This window comes from Salmo salar, chromosome 14, assembly GCF_965601325.2.
Source record: "Salmo salar chromosome 14, fSalSal1, whole genome shotgun sequence".
Lineage (NCBI taxonomy): Eukaryota > Metazoa > Chordata > Actinopteri > Salmoniformes > Salmonidae > Salmo > Salmo salar.
This window is the reverse complement of record NC_138304.1, coordinates 43,878,522-43,890,155: the sequence shown is the minus strand read 5'-3', so window position 1 is coordinate 43,890,155 and position 11,634 is coordinate 43,878,522. Positions and strand designations below refer to the sequence as shown.

Below are 11,634 nucleotides of genomic sequence, written 5' to 3'. Positions count from 1 at the left end.
ACATGAGCACATAGATATGTGTGTAAATGGTGTTTAAGCATGTGTGTGTGCTGCCTGTGGGCCCGTTACAAATGCTACACTATTCCCTATGGAGTGCACTACTTTTGACCAGGGCCCATACGTTTCTGGTCAAAAGTAGTGTATTAAATAGTGAATAGGGTGTGTGTACATAGTGGCATGTTTCAACACTGTGGCCCAGTGGTTCCCAATCAGGGGTACTAGGATCCCTGGGGGTACTTGTCCTAACCACAGGGGGTACTGGAGAAGACTCACAAGACCATAGGCCTACTCAGGGCCGGTTCCAGGCATAAGCGACATAAGCTTTTTATTTATCATATTTTTGGGGGAACTCAGTGGAGTCTCAACTCACTATTGTGAGTTAGAATAGTAGATCACACCAGGGGCAATTTAGAAATGTGGTTGTTCATCAGCAGTTTCCTCTTGTTATGTCAGTCACTGACAGTCACTCAATTAGCAATGTCAGCCAAATGTTTTTAGATTGGTAGTTAGTCTAGCCAGCCCTGATGTCCAGGGGACCCCCATTGATTTTGTTAGTAATTCTCACTCAGAAATCTTATTAACATGGCACAAGTCATTATAAAATGCTAGAATTGCAGGCAATTAGCTGTAAATTGGTCCCCCAAAACAAATCTCGCTTAACAACTCTAGCCAAAAGGCTAAAGTTGGCCCTGGGCCTACTGGTAAAATGCACATGAGGGGGTACTTCAGGGGTACTCCTGGCAGAGCAAAATTCAGTTGGTGGTACAGTCATCGAAAAAGGTTGGGAACCACCGCTGTAGCCTGTAATCTGCGTTCCTCCCATTCCACAAAACAGTGTCTCAGCTGCTGTTTGCTTGCTGATAACAACCCTTACAGCAACTGACAGATAGACTGACTTCCTTCCTCTAACTGTGTCATGGTGTTGAGTAAACACAGGAAGTTAACCACTGAAGTCTGAAAGCATCTGTAGATAAAGGCTAAATCGTTCTGCTAATACAGGACTAGTAAAGGCCCAGTGCACAACTTTTTGGGATTTTTTTTATATAGACATATTTTTATTTCCTGGTATTTTTCTTCTTCGATTTTTTAGGGGCTTCTGCAGCACCCTCGACAGCCCTGCTTCCCGCAGTTCTGTACATCATTTAAAATGTTGAGTCCTTAATTAAAAACGGAAGTACCAAAATCAACCTACAGATGTCAGTGTCGCGTGCTATTCTTTGGCAGCCTAGCTGGCAATCTAAATCTGCTGTCGTTCGCTGAAGAAGCATACAAATGTCGAACTCAGGACAGGTAAGAGACATGAAAAGTATGTGCAAAGATTATAGAACAAACGTTTTCCCCTTTTATAAGTGGTATGTGTTTTTGTTGTTAAAGTTAACGGTAAACGGCGGGTGCACGTTGTGGTGAAGGCAGAACAAGTCACAGGCTACCTGTAGTTTTTTCAGTAATGCTGATAGGTGCACTGCTGCTGCCGTTGATTTATGCTACGTTGGCCCAACGTTATCCACGGTGCATGGGCACTGATGCAAAAAGCGCTGACATTATGGAAGGTCAGGAAAACAAACGCTGCTGACTACCGTATCCCTGTTTCATCATTTTAGCAAGTCACTTTTGTCTATGTGCCAACAGCACAATATTGGAGGAAATGAATCCCATAATGGTGTTGACCTTGAAACAGTTTATATTCCACATTGGCTACTGAGAAAATATATCCAGGGATATATTCAGTGAAACAGGGATGAGATGTATTTGTCAGCTTGTCCTCTGTTTAATGGCCATGAGTTTCTCTCTGAACCTGGCCTTCTGTGTTGTCAATTCTAGGGAGCTACTGTGAAAGTCAAATACATATCTTTGTTTACTTTCATTCACAGGGGTTGATACAGAGAATGCATGCATAGTTCTTATATAACTTAAGTAGACCTAGTACATCAATAGCAGTGGCGGTCGATGGCGGGACAATACATTTTTTATGAGCATGGCCTTCTTTCTATTACAGCATATGTGATGACTGTCATTCATATGCCATTTACCCAGCTCAATGTAACAATGATAGGTTTAGGCTACTACATGATACTTGAATTTGCCCTATACCCATCATAAGGTCGCTACAACCTAACCTACAAACATATATACAGTTGAAGTCAGAAGTTTACGTACACCTTAGCCAAATACATTTAAACTCAGTTTTTCACAATTCCTGACATTTAATCCTTGTAAAAATTCCATGTCTTAGGTAAGTTAGGATCACCACTTTATTTTAAGAATGTGAAATGTCAGAATAATAGTAGAGAGAATGATTTATTTCAGCTTTTATTTCTTTCATCACATTCCCAGTGGGTCAGAAGTTTACATACACTCAATTAGTATTTAAGTAGTCCTGTGTGGCTCAGTTGGTAGAGCATGGTGTTTGCAACGCCAGGGTTGTGGGTTCGATTCCCACGAGGGACCAGTACGGAGGAAAAAAAATGTATGAAATGTATGCATTCACTACTGTAAGTTGCTCTGGATAAGAGTGTCTGCTAAATGACTGAAATGTATTTGGTAGCATTGCCTTTAAATTGTTTAACTTGGGTCAAATGTTTCGGGAAGCTTGCCACAATAAGTTGGGTGAATTTTGGCCCATTCCTCCTGACAGAGCTGGTGTAACTGAGTCAGGTTTCTAGCCCTCCTTCCTCGCACAAGCTTTTTCAGTTATACCCACACATTTTCTATATGATTGAGGTCAGGGCTTTGTGATGGCCACTCCAATACCTTGTCTTTGTTGTCCTTAAGCCATTTTGCCACAACTTTGGAAGTATGCTTGGGGTCATTGTCCATTTGGAAGACCCATTTGCGACCAAGCTTTAACTTCCTGACTGATGTCTTGAGATGTTGCTTCAATATATCCACATAATTTTCCTTCCTCATGTTGGCATCTATTTTGTGACGTGCACCAGTCCCTCCTGCAGCAAAGCACCCCCACAACATGATGCTGCCACCCCCGTGTTTCACGGTTGGGATGGTGTTCTTTGGCTTGTAAGCCTCCCCTTTATCCTCCAAACATAATGATGGTCATTATGGCCAAACAGTTCTATTTTTGTTTCATCAGACAAGAGGACATTTCTTCAAAAAGTACGATCTTTGTCCCCATGTGCTATTGCAATCCGTAGTCTGGCTTTTTTATGGCGGTTTTGGAGCAGTGGCTTCTTCCTTGCTGAGCGGCCTTTCAGGTTATGTTGATATAAGACTTGTTTTACTGTGGATATAGATACTTTTGTACCTGTTTCCTCCAGCATCTTCACAAGGTCCTTTGCTGTTGTTCTGGGATTGATTTGCACTTTTCGCACCAAAGTACGTTCATCTCTAAGAGACAGAACGCATCTCCTTCCTGAGCGGTATGACGGCTGTGTGGTCCCATGGTGTTTATACTTGCGTACTATTGTTTGTGCAGATGAACGTGGTACCTTCAGGCGTTTGGAAATTGTTCCCAAGGATGAATCAGACTTGTGGAGGTCTACAATTTTCTTTCTGAGGTCTTGGCTGATTTCTTTTGATGATGTCAAGCAAAGAGGCACTTGAAATACATCCACAGGTACACCTCCAATTGACTCAAATGATGTCAATTAGCCTATCAGAAGCTTCTAAAGCCATGACATCATTTTCTGGAATTTTCCAAGCTGTTTAAAGGCACAGTCAACTTAGTATATGTAAACTTCTGGCCCACTGGAATTGTGATACAGTGAATTCTAAGTGAAATAATCTGTCTGCAAACAATTGTTGGTAAAATTACTTGTGTCATGCACGAAGTAGATGTCCTAACCGACTTGCCAAAACTATAGTTTCTTAACAAGAAATTTGTGGAGTGGTTGAAAAACAAGTTTTAATGACTCCAACCTAAGTGTCTGTACACTTCCGGCTTCAACTGTATGTAAAGTAGGGGTGGTGAGGGTGCTGCAGCACCCCCTGAAAAATCGGAATAAAAAAATACATAATAATAATAATATATATATTTCGCACAAAAGTAATGCACTGGGACTTACTAGTACTAGTCCTGTATTAGTAGACCTATATGTAGCAAATACAAAAAAAAGTTTTGTCTCTTTGTCCAGTATGAAGGAAGTTAGAAATAATTTTGTGAGTCATTGCTAATTAGCCTTTAGCACAATGCTAGCATGGATCTACGCGCTCTCCTCTTCTCACCATTTCCCTTCGCTTGTGGAGTTCAGTGCACAACACAACAGCTGTCTGTGACCAGGCAAAAAAACTCTCTAAGCCAAACCTTTATACCATAACTGCTAACCACTGCACAGCCTACATCGTTGTCACCATATTAACATTAAACTCATCAAACTAGAACTAATGCGTGTGCAATCATGCAGTACAGTATACAGCAAGCAGTTTAGCAGCTACACCATTGGTCCCCGGTGGAAATGAATGAATAAAAACGAAAGCTTACCTTGTCTTGGAAGAGTTGCCGAGTTGGATAGCCTTAGCCAGCTAGCTAATGTAAATAACATCCCTCACTGTTTGAGTCAGGTTTTTGAGTAGGCAAAATTAACTGTTTAGAAGCCTCTTGCACCTAGACTTGGCGCTCCGGTACCGCTTGCCGTGCGGTAGCAGAGAGAACAGTCTATGACAAGGGTGGCTGGAGTCTTTGACAATTTTTGACACCGCCTTGTATAGAGGTCCTGGATGGCAGGAAGCTTGGCCCCAGTGATGTACTGGGCCGTACGCACTACCCTCTGTAGTGCCTTGCGGTCGGAGGTCAAGCAGTTGCCATACCAGCCGGTGATGCAACCCGTCAGGATGCTCTCGATGGTGCATCTGTAGAACCTTTTGACGATCTCAGGACCCATGCCAAATCTTTTCTGTCTCCTGAGGAGGAATAGGTTTTGTCGTGCCCTCTTCACGACTGTCTTGGTGTGCTTGGACCATGTTAGTTTGTTGGTGAAGTGGACGCCAAGGAACTTGAAGCTCTCAACCTGCTTCACTACAGCAAAACAGTGTGTTTTAATCATTTACTTGGTGACGTGAATATATTTACTATAGTTTTATCTAAAAAGGATACCTTTTTTTACCGTTTCACTATTTTATTCTTCTGAAATTCACTGAGTAGGATGGTCCTCCCCTTCCTTCTCTGAGGAGCCTCCACTGATCAATAGAGTTGAGAACACCAAATATCAGTCACAGGATCATTTAAATTGATGCCTTCTATAGCAACGGGCCGATCCATTACCATGCCTTCTATAGCAACGGGCCGAACCATTACCATGCCTTCTATAGCAAAGGGCCGATGCATTACCATGCCTTCTATAGCAACGGGTTGGGGCTCAGAACAGAATAACATCAACAGAACAAAGTGACAGGCGTGGTTTGAGTCAGAGTAACATCACATTGGGGTCCAGAAAGTGGCACCTTGACGTGTGTGAGCGGCCCAATGAAAGAGAGAGGGAGGAGTAAGGCAGCAGAGATATGTAGGACAAGCGACGGGTAGGAGCATTGGGCCAGTAACCGAAAGGTTGCTAGATCTAATCCTTGAGCCAATAAAGTAAAAATATGTCATTCTTCTCCTGAGAAAGGCAGTTGACCCCAAACAACAACTGTTCTCCGGGTGCCGATCACATGGATGTCGGTTAAGGAAGCCCCCTGCACCTCTCTGATTCAGAGGGTTAAATCCAAAAGACAACTTTTCTGTTGAATGCATTCAGTTGTACAAATGACTAGTTATCCCCCTTTCCACTTTATTATCTGATAACTGCCAAACGGCATCTCGGTGCACTGATCACACCAGTCACCATCTCTCCTCCTGATCACTGATCACACCAGTCACCATCCCTCCTCATGATCACTGATCACACCAGTCACCATCACTCCTCCTGATCACTGATCACACCAGCCACCATCACTCCTCCTGATCACTGACTCACACGCCCCCGTCACCACCCCCTCCTCCTGATCACTGATCACACCAGTCACCATCCCTCCTCCTGATCACTGATCACACCAGTCACCATCCCTCCTCCTGATCACTGATCACACCAGTCACCATCCCTCCTCCTGATCACTGATCACACCAGTCACCATCCCCTCCTCCGGATCACTGATCACACCAGTCACCACCCCCTCCCTCCGGATCACTGATCACACCAGTCACCCATCCCCTCCTCCTGATCACTGATCACACCAGTCACCATCCCTCCTCATGATCACTGATCACACCAGTCACCATCCCTCCTCCTGATCACTGATCACACCAGTCACCATCCCTCCTCATGATCACTGATCACACCAGTCACCATCACTCCTGATCACTGATCACACCAGTCACCATCCCTCCTCCTGATCACTGATCACACTAGTCACCATCACTCCTGATCACTGATCACACCAGTCACCATCCCTCCTCCTGATCACTGATCACACCAGTCACCATCCCTCCCGATCACTCACAGGTATTTCAGTGTGGCTGCTGTAGCTACAGGATCATGTGACATCAGTGTCACGTGTGTACTGTAACGTAATGTTATGGCTGCATCAAGAATGTAATGACCCTAGTGCCTAGATCAGTGAACTTAATTCCTGGTAGGCCTGCAGGTTTTTGCTCCAACCCAACACTAATCAATCAGATTGAACTAATCAGATTGAACTAATCAAGGGCTTTATGATTAGTTGATTTGAGGGATGTTAGTGTAATGTTGGAACAAAAGCCTGCACGCCCAATGGATCTCCAGGTTCAGTACTGAAGAACGTTGCGGCCTAGACTGTAGCCTAAAAATGGATTCACTTCGGAAATGTGCACAGGAAAAACAGTGGTCAGATGACGTATTGAGATGCCAACGCCCTGAAATGATAAGCTGGGCTTTGGAATCTTTGGAAAGGCATTATTACACATTACACATTATTACACATATACCTGTACACTTCACTAACTCTTATCTTTCAGCACCCAGACAACATCTTTAGCTAAATATTTCTCCAGCAATAAATGTCTCCAGCAACTCGAGCTTTAACCCATGTGATGTTGTGAAGTGATAGTAATTGTGGCCGTAACTTCTTGCCCCGTCAACAGTGACACCGTAGATCACTCTGATGAAAATGTCTTGGGGTGGAAATTCAATATCGATCGTAAAATCTAAAGATAGTTCCCAAAGGGTCGAGGGATCATTTCTCAGAACATTTGATACATAGAAGATCTGGCATATAAGGCAATTCTACTGCCAATGAAAACCATTAACTATAAAGCATTGTTGTCATGGTTTCAAGGCCTCATAAGCTGTTTTCTAATCGCCGCCAGTGTGTCACATCTGCTCCCGCCACGCCCTCTAGTGCTCATCCGGTGTCTCCTTGACCTGCCGCCACTCCCCCAGTGCTTTTTCCCTTTCCCTCTCTCTCTCTGTGTGTGTGCGTGTGTGTGTGTGTGTGTGTGTGTGTGTGTGTGTGTGTGTGTGTGTGTGTGTGTGTGTGTGTGTGATTGTGTGGGCTGAGACAGGTGTGCGTCCATGTTTATAACCGTTTGTTCCTGTTGTGTCTGTTTTTCCTTGCCTGACGCTGTTTTCCTCTCCGCTACAGTTCTGCTGACTCTGGTCCCTGTCTCCAGTCCGACTTCTCGTCAGTCCTGCTACTCTGTCCTGGATTCCCCACTCTACACTACCTTGGATTCCCCTCCGGACCTGCTTACCCTGTCCCCACACCTCTCGCTCCAGACTCAGCCTCCGCATCTGATTTCCAGCAACCCGCCCGAGCTTCCCCTGGCCTGCACTCAATCTTCCCCCCATGTTTCAATAAATACCTGGTTACTTCATCCCAGTCTCCTCGTCTGAGTCTGCTCTTGGGTTCACCTGTTCCGCTCCACGTGACACTGTGAATGTTTTGAAACCCTGAAAATGTATGTTGGCTCATCTTTATGCATTTGTGTTTTCAAATAATGACTTACAGTATAAGGCCATTATGCTAGCATGGACTTTAGTTTCTACTGCCAATGTTTTTCAGGCCTCACCCCTACTTATCATCGCCTCTGCATCATTATGATGCAGTAATCATAGGCTATCTGTTTTTCTTGTCTCTCTTTCTCTCCTCTTCTTTCTCCTCCTCTTCTCTCTGTTGACTGGAGAAAGTGTTTGTTGACGTTTGGGCTCAGTAGAGGAGTCGTGTGTTATTTATGGTGCATGGCGCAATGTGATTGGCTAAAGAGAGAGATATAATTATGCCTGGCGGGACTAGCCAGTCCGGGAAATGCAGTAGGTTCTGTGTGGAGTTCGCCGGTTGCTAGGCGATGGTGGTGGGTCCTGGGGTGTATGGAGAGATTGTTTTTAGACCTAAGTGGCGCTGTGGCTGTTGCCTGGTCCCCCTTCCCTGGTTATCTCCCCAGATAGACCCATTCACCTCTGATCCCCTATCTGTTATAGCTGTGGTGCTAGCTGTCGTCATGATGCATTGGAGGGATAGTTCAAGCCTGAATCTATTTTCATGGAATTATATGGTGCAGATCTTTCCCGTTTATTCTGGATTGAGGCCTGCAGATTTGTACTAATGGATTTAGGGTTTACAGAATAGATTGGAATATGGACACAACCCCTGCTCAGCTTCCGGTTAACCGACAACCCTCAGGTTGCTGGCCAGTCTATCTAACCTTCAGGCTACCAAGCTGCCACCTCAAAACATTTCACAGACTTTGGTTTTGGATTGAACTATCCAATTAAATCAGTTGTATTTTTGGGTGTTTAAATAACTATTACAATGCCATAGAGTTTTATAATGGATACGATTGAAGACATGACATTGAAATGTATCAGGATGCTCCGTCACTCCAACCTACCTGACAAGATACTGTATTCTATACTACCTATTCTATACTATCTATACTATCTATTCTATACTACCTATTCTATCTATACTATAATTCTACTCTATCATTCTATACTATCTATTCTATACTATAATTATATTCTATTCTATCTATTCTATACTATTTATTCTATTATATCTATACTATCTATTCTATACTGTCATTCTATTCTATCTATTGCATCTTAGCCTATGCCCCACTGACATTGATCATCCACATATTTATATATTATTATTCCATTCCTTACTTAGATTTGTGTGTATTAGGTATTTGTTGTGGAATTGTTAGATATTACTGGACTGTCGGGAACTAGAAGCACAAGCATTTCGCTGCACTCGCATTAACATCTGCTAACCATGTGTAGGTGACCAATAACATCTGCTAACCATGTGTAGGTGGCCATTAACATCTGCTAACCATGTGTAGGAGACCAATAACATCTGCTAACCATGTGTAGGTGGCCATTAACATCTGCTAACCATGTGTAGGAGACCAATAACATCTGCTAACCATGTGTAGGAGACCAATAACATCTGCTAACCATGTGTAGGAGACCAATAACATCTGCTAACCATGTGTAGGAGACCAATAACATCTGCTAACCATGTGTAGGAGACCAATAACATCTGCTAACCATGTGTAGGAGACCAATAACATCTGCTAACCATGTGTAGGAGACCAATAACATCTGCTAACCATGTGTAGGAGACCAATAACATCTGCTAACCATGTGTAGGAGACCAATAACATCTGCTAACCATGTGTAGGAGACCAATAACATCTGCTAACCATGTGTAGGTGGCCATTAACATCTGCTAACCATGTGTAGGTGACCAATAACATCTGCTAACCATGTGTAGGAGACCAATAACATCTGCTAACCATGTGTAGGAGACCAATAACATCTGCTAACCATGTGTAGGAGACCAATAACATCTGCTAACCATGTGTAGGAGACCAATAACATCTGCTAACCATGTGTAGGAGACCAATAACATCTGCTAACCATGTGTAGGAGACCAATAACATCTGCTAACCATGTGTAGGAGACCAATAACATCTGCTAACCATGTGTAGGAGACCAATAACATCTGCTAACCATGTGTAGGAGACCAATAACATCTGCTAACCATGTGTAGGAGACCAATAACATCTGCTAACCATGTGTAGGAGACCAATAACATCTGCTAACCATGTGTAGGAGACCAATAACATCTGCTAACCATGTGTAGGAGACCAATAACATCTGCTAACCATGTGTAGGAGACCAATAACATCTGCTAACCATGTGTAGGAGACCAATAACATCTGCTAACCATGTGTAGGAGACCAATAACATCTGCTAACCATGTGTAGGAGACCAATAACATCTGCTAACCATGTGTAGGAGACCAATAACATCTGCTAACCATGTGTAGGAGACCAATAACATCTGCTAACCATGTGTAGGAGACCAATAACATCTGCTAACCATGTGTAGGAGACCAATAACATCTGCTAACCATGTGTAGGAGACCAATAACATCTGCTAACCATGTGTAGGAGACCAATAACATCTGCTAACCATGTGTAGGAGACCAATAACATCTGCTAACCATGTGTAGGAGACCAATAACATCTGCTAACCATGTGTAGGAGACCAATAACATCTGCTAACCATGTGTAGGAGACCAATAACATCTGCTAACCATGTGTAGGAGACCAATAACATCTGCTAACCATGTGTAGGAGACCAATAACATCTGCTAACCATGTGTAGGAGACCAATAACATCTGCTAACCATGTGTAGGAGACCAATAACATCTGCTAACCATGTGTAGGAGACCAATAACATCTGCTAACCATGTGTAGGAGACCAATAACATCTGCTAACCATGTGTAGGAGACCAATAACATCTGCTAACCATGTGTAGGAGACCAATAACATCTGCTAACCATGTGTAGGAGACCAATAACATCTGCTAACCATGTGTAGGAGACCAATAACATCTGCTAACCATGTGTAGGAGACCAATAACATCTGCTAACCATGTGTAGGAGACCCAATAACATTTGATTTGAAGATTATGGGAAGGATCTCAATGTGTACCTCCTCACCCCTGTTAACTCTCCTGTTACCCTTATTCCCTATCCCCTATCCAATTACATCACCTTTACCCCCGCCCGCCTGCTCCACACCCCTCTTGACTCTGATTGGTGCTGAGCGGAGGCCTCAGCTTGTTTGATGCTCTAAAAAGTGACCGTGTTGTAGCCCGGAATGACCTGCGCTGGTTGGCAAGTCACTCATCTGCACCATGCCATTAGTAATGTATCACCAGCATGGAGGATGATGCATTAAGTTTAATCAACGTTAGGCTGAATTAACCGCGGGGCTTCCCCAAGCCCAACACTACAGGAGATACGTCTGTAATGTCATGTATTATTGATGTTGCCTACCTCCTACCCTGGGACACTTAGGGGTTGTTGTTATGTTATTGCAGGGTCTGCACGGTCGATAGCTGATGTTGTTGAGTTGATGGACTCCCACAGCTGGCTGACTGTAACGTCTCTTCTCTTCAAGGCCTAATTCTGATGTATGGATTATAAATGACAATGTACCGTGATAAAACCAGGAACGGTGGATTTTAGGATTCTGAGAATAATGCACTTACACAACACCTGCAAAGTCAGCATCTCCAGGCGAGTTATTTTAAAAAGTTAGAATGAATTGTAATTTTGGAAAGTGCTGCTGGAATGTGGAGACTGATAGATTATAGAAACATTATACTGTAGCTACATGTCCCTCCTTTATATAAATAAACTAATTACA

The 11,634-nt window shown here is 43.4% G+C and overlaps 1 long non-coding RNA gene across 1 annotated transcript; it reads left to right on the top strand.

Annotated features, from left to right (window-relative positions):
* Positions 1–940: 940 nt before the first annotated feature.
* LOC145860352 (uncharacterized) lies at positions 941–7,780 on the top strand. The gene is made up of 2 exons (XR_014380381.1): positions 941–1,290; positions 7,549–7,780. It is a non-coding gene; the product is annotated as an uncharacterized LOC145860352 (long non-coding RNA).
* The last annotated feature ends 3,854 nt before the right edge of the window (positions 7,781–11,634 follow it).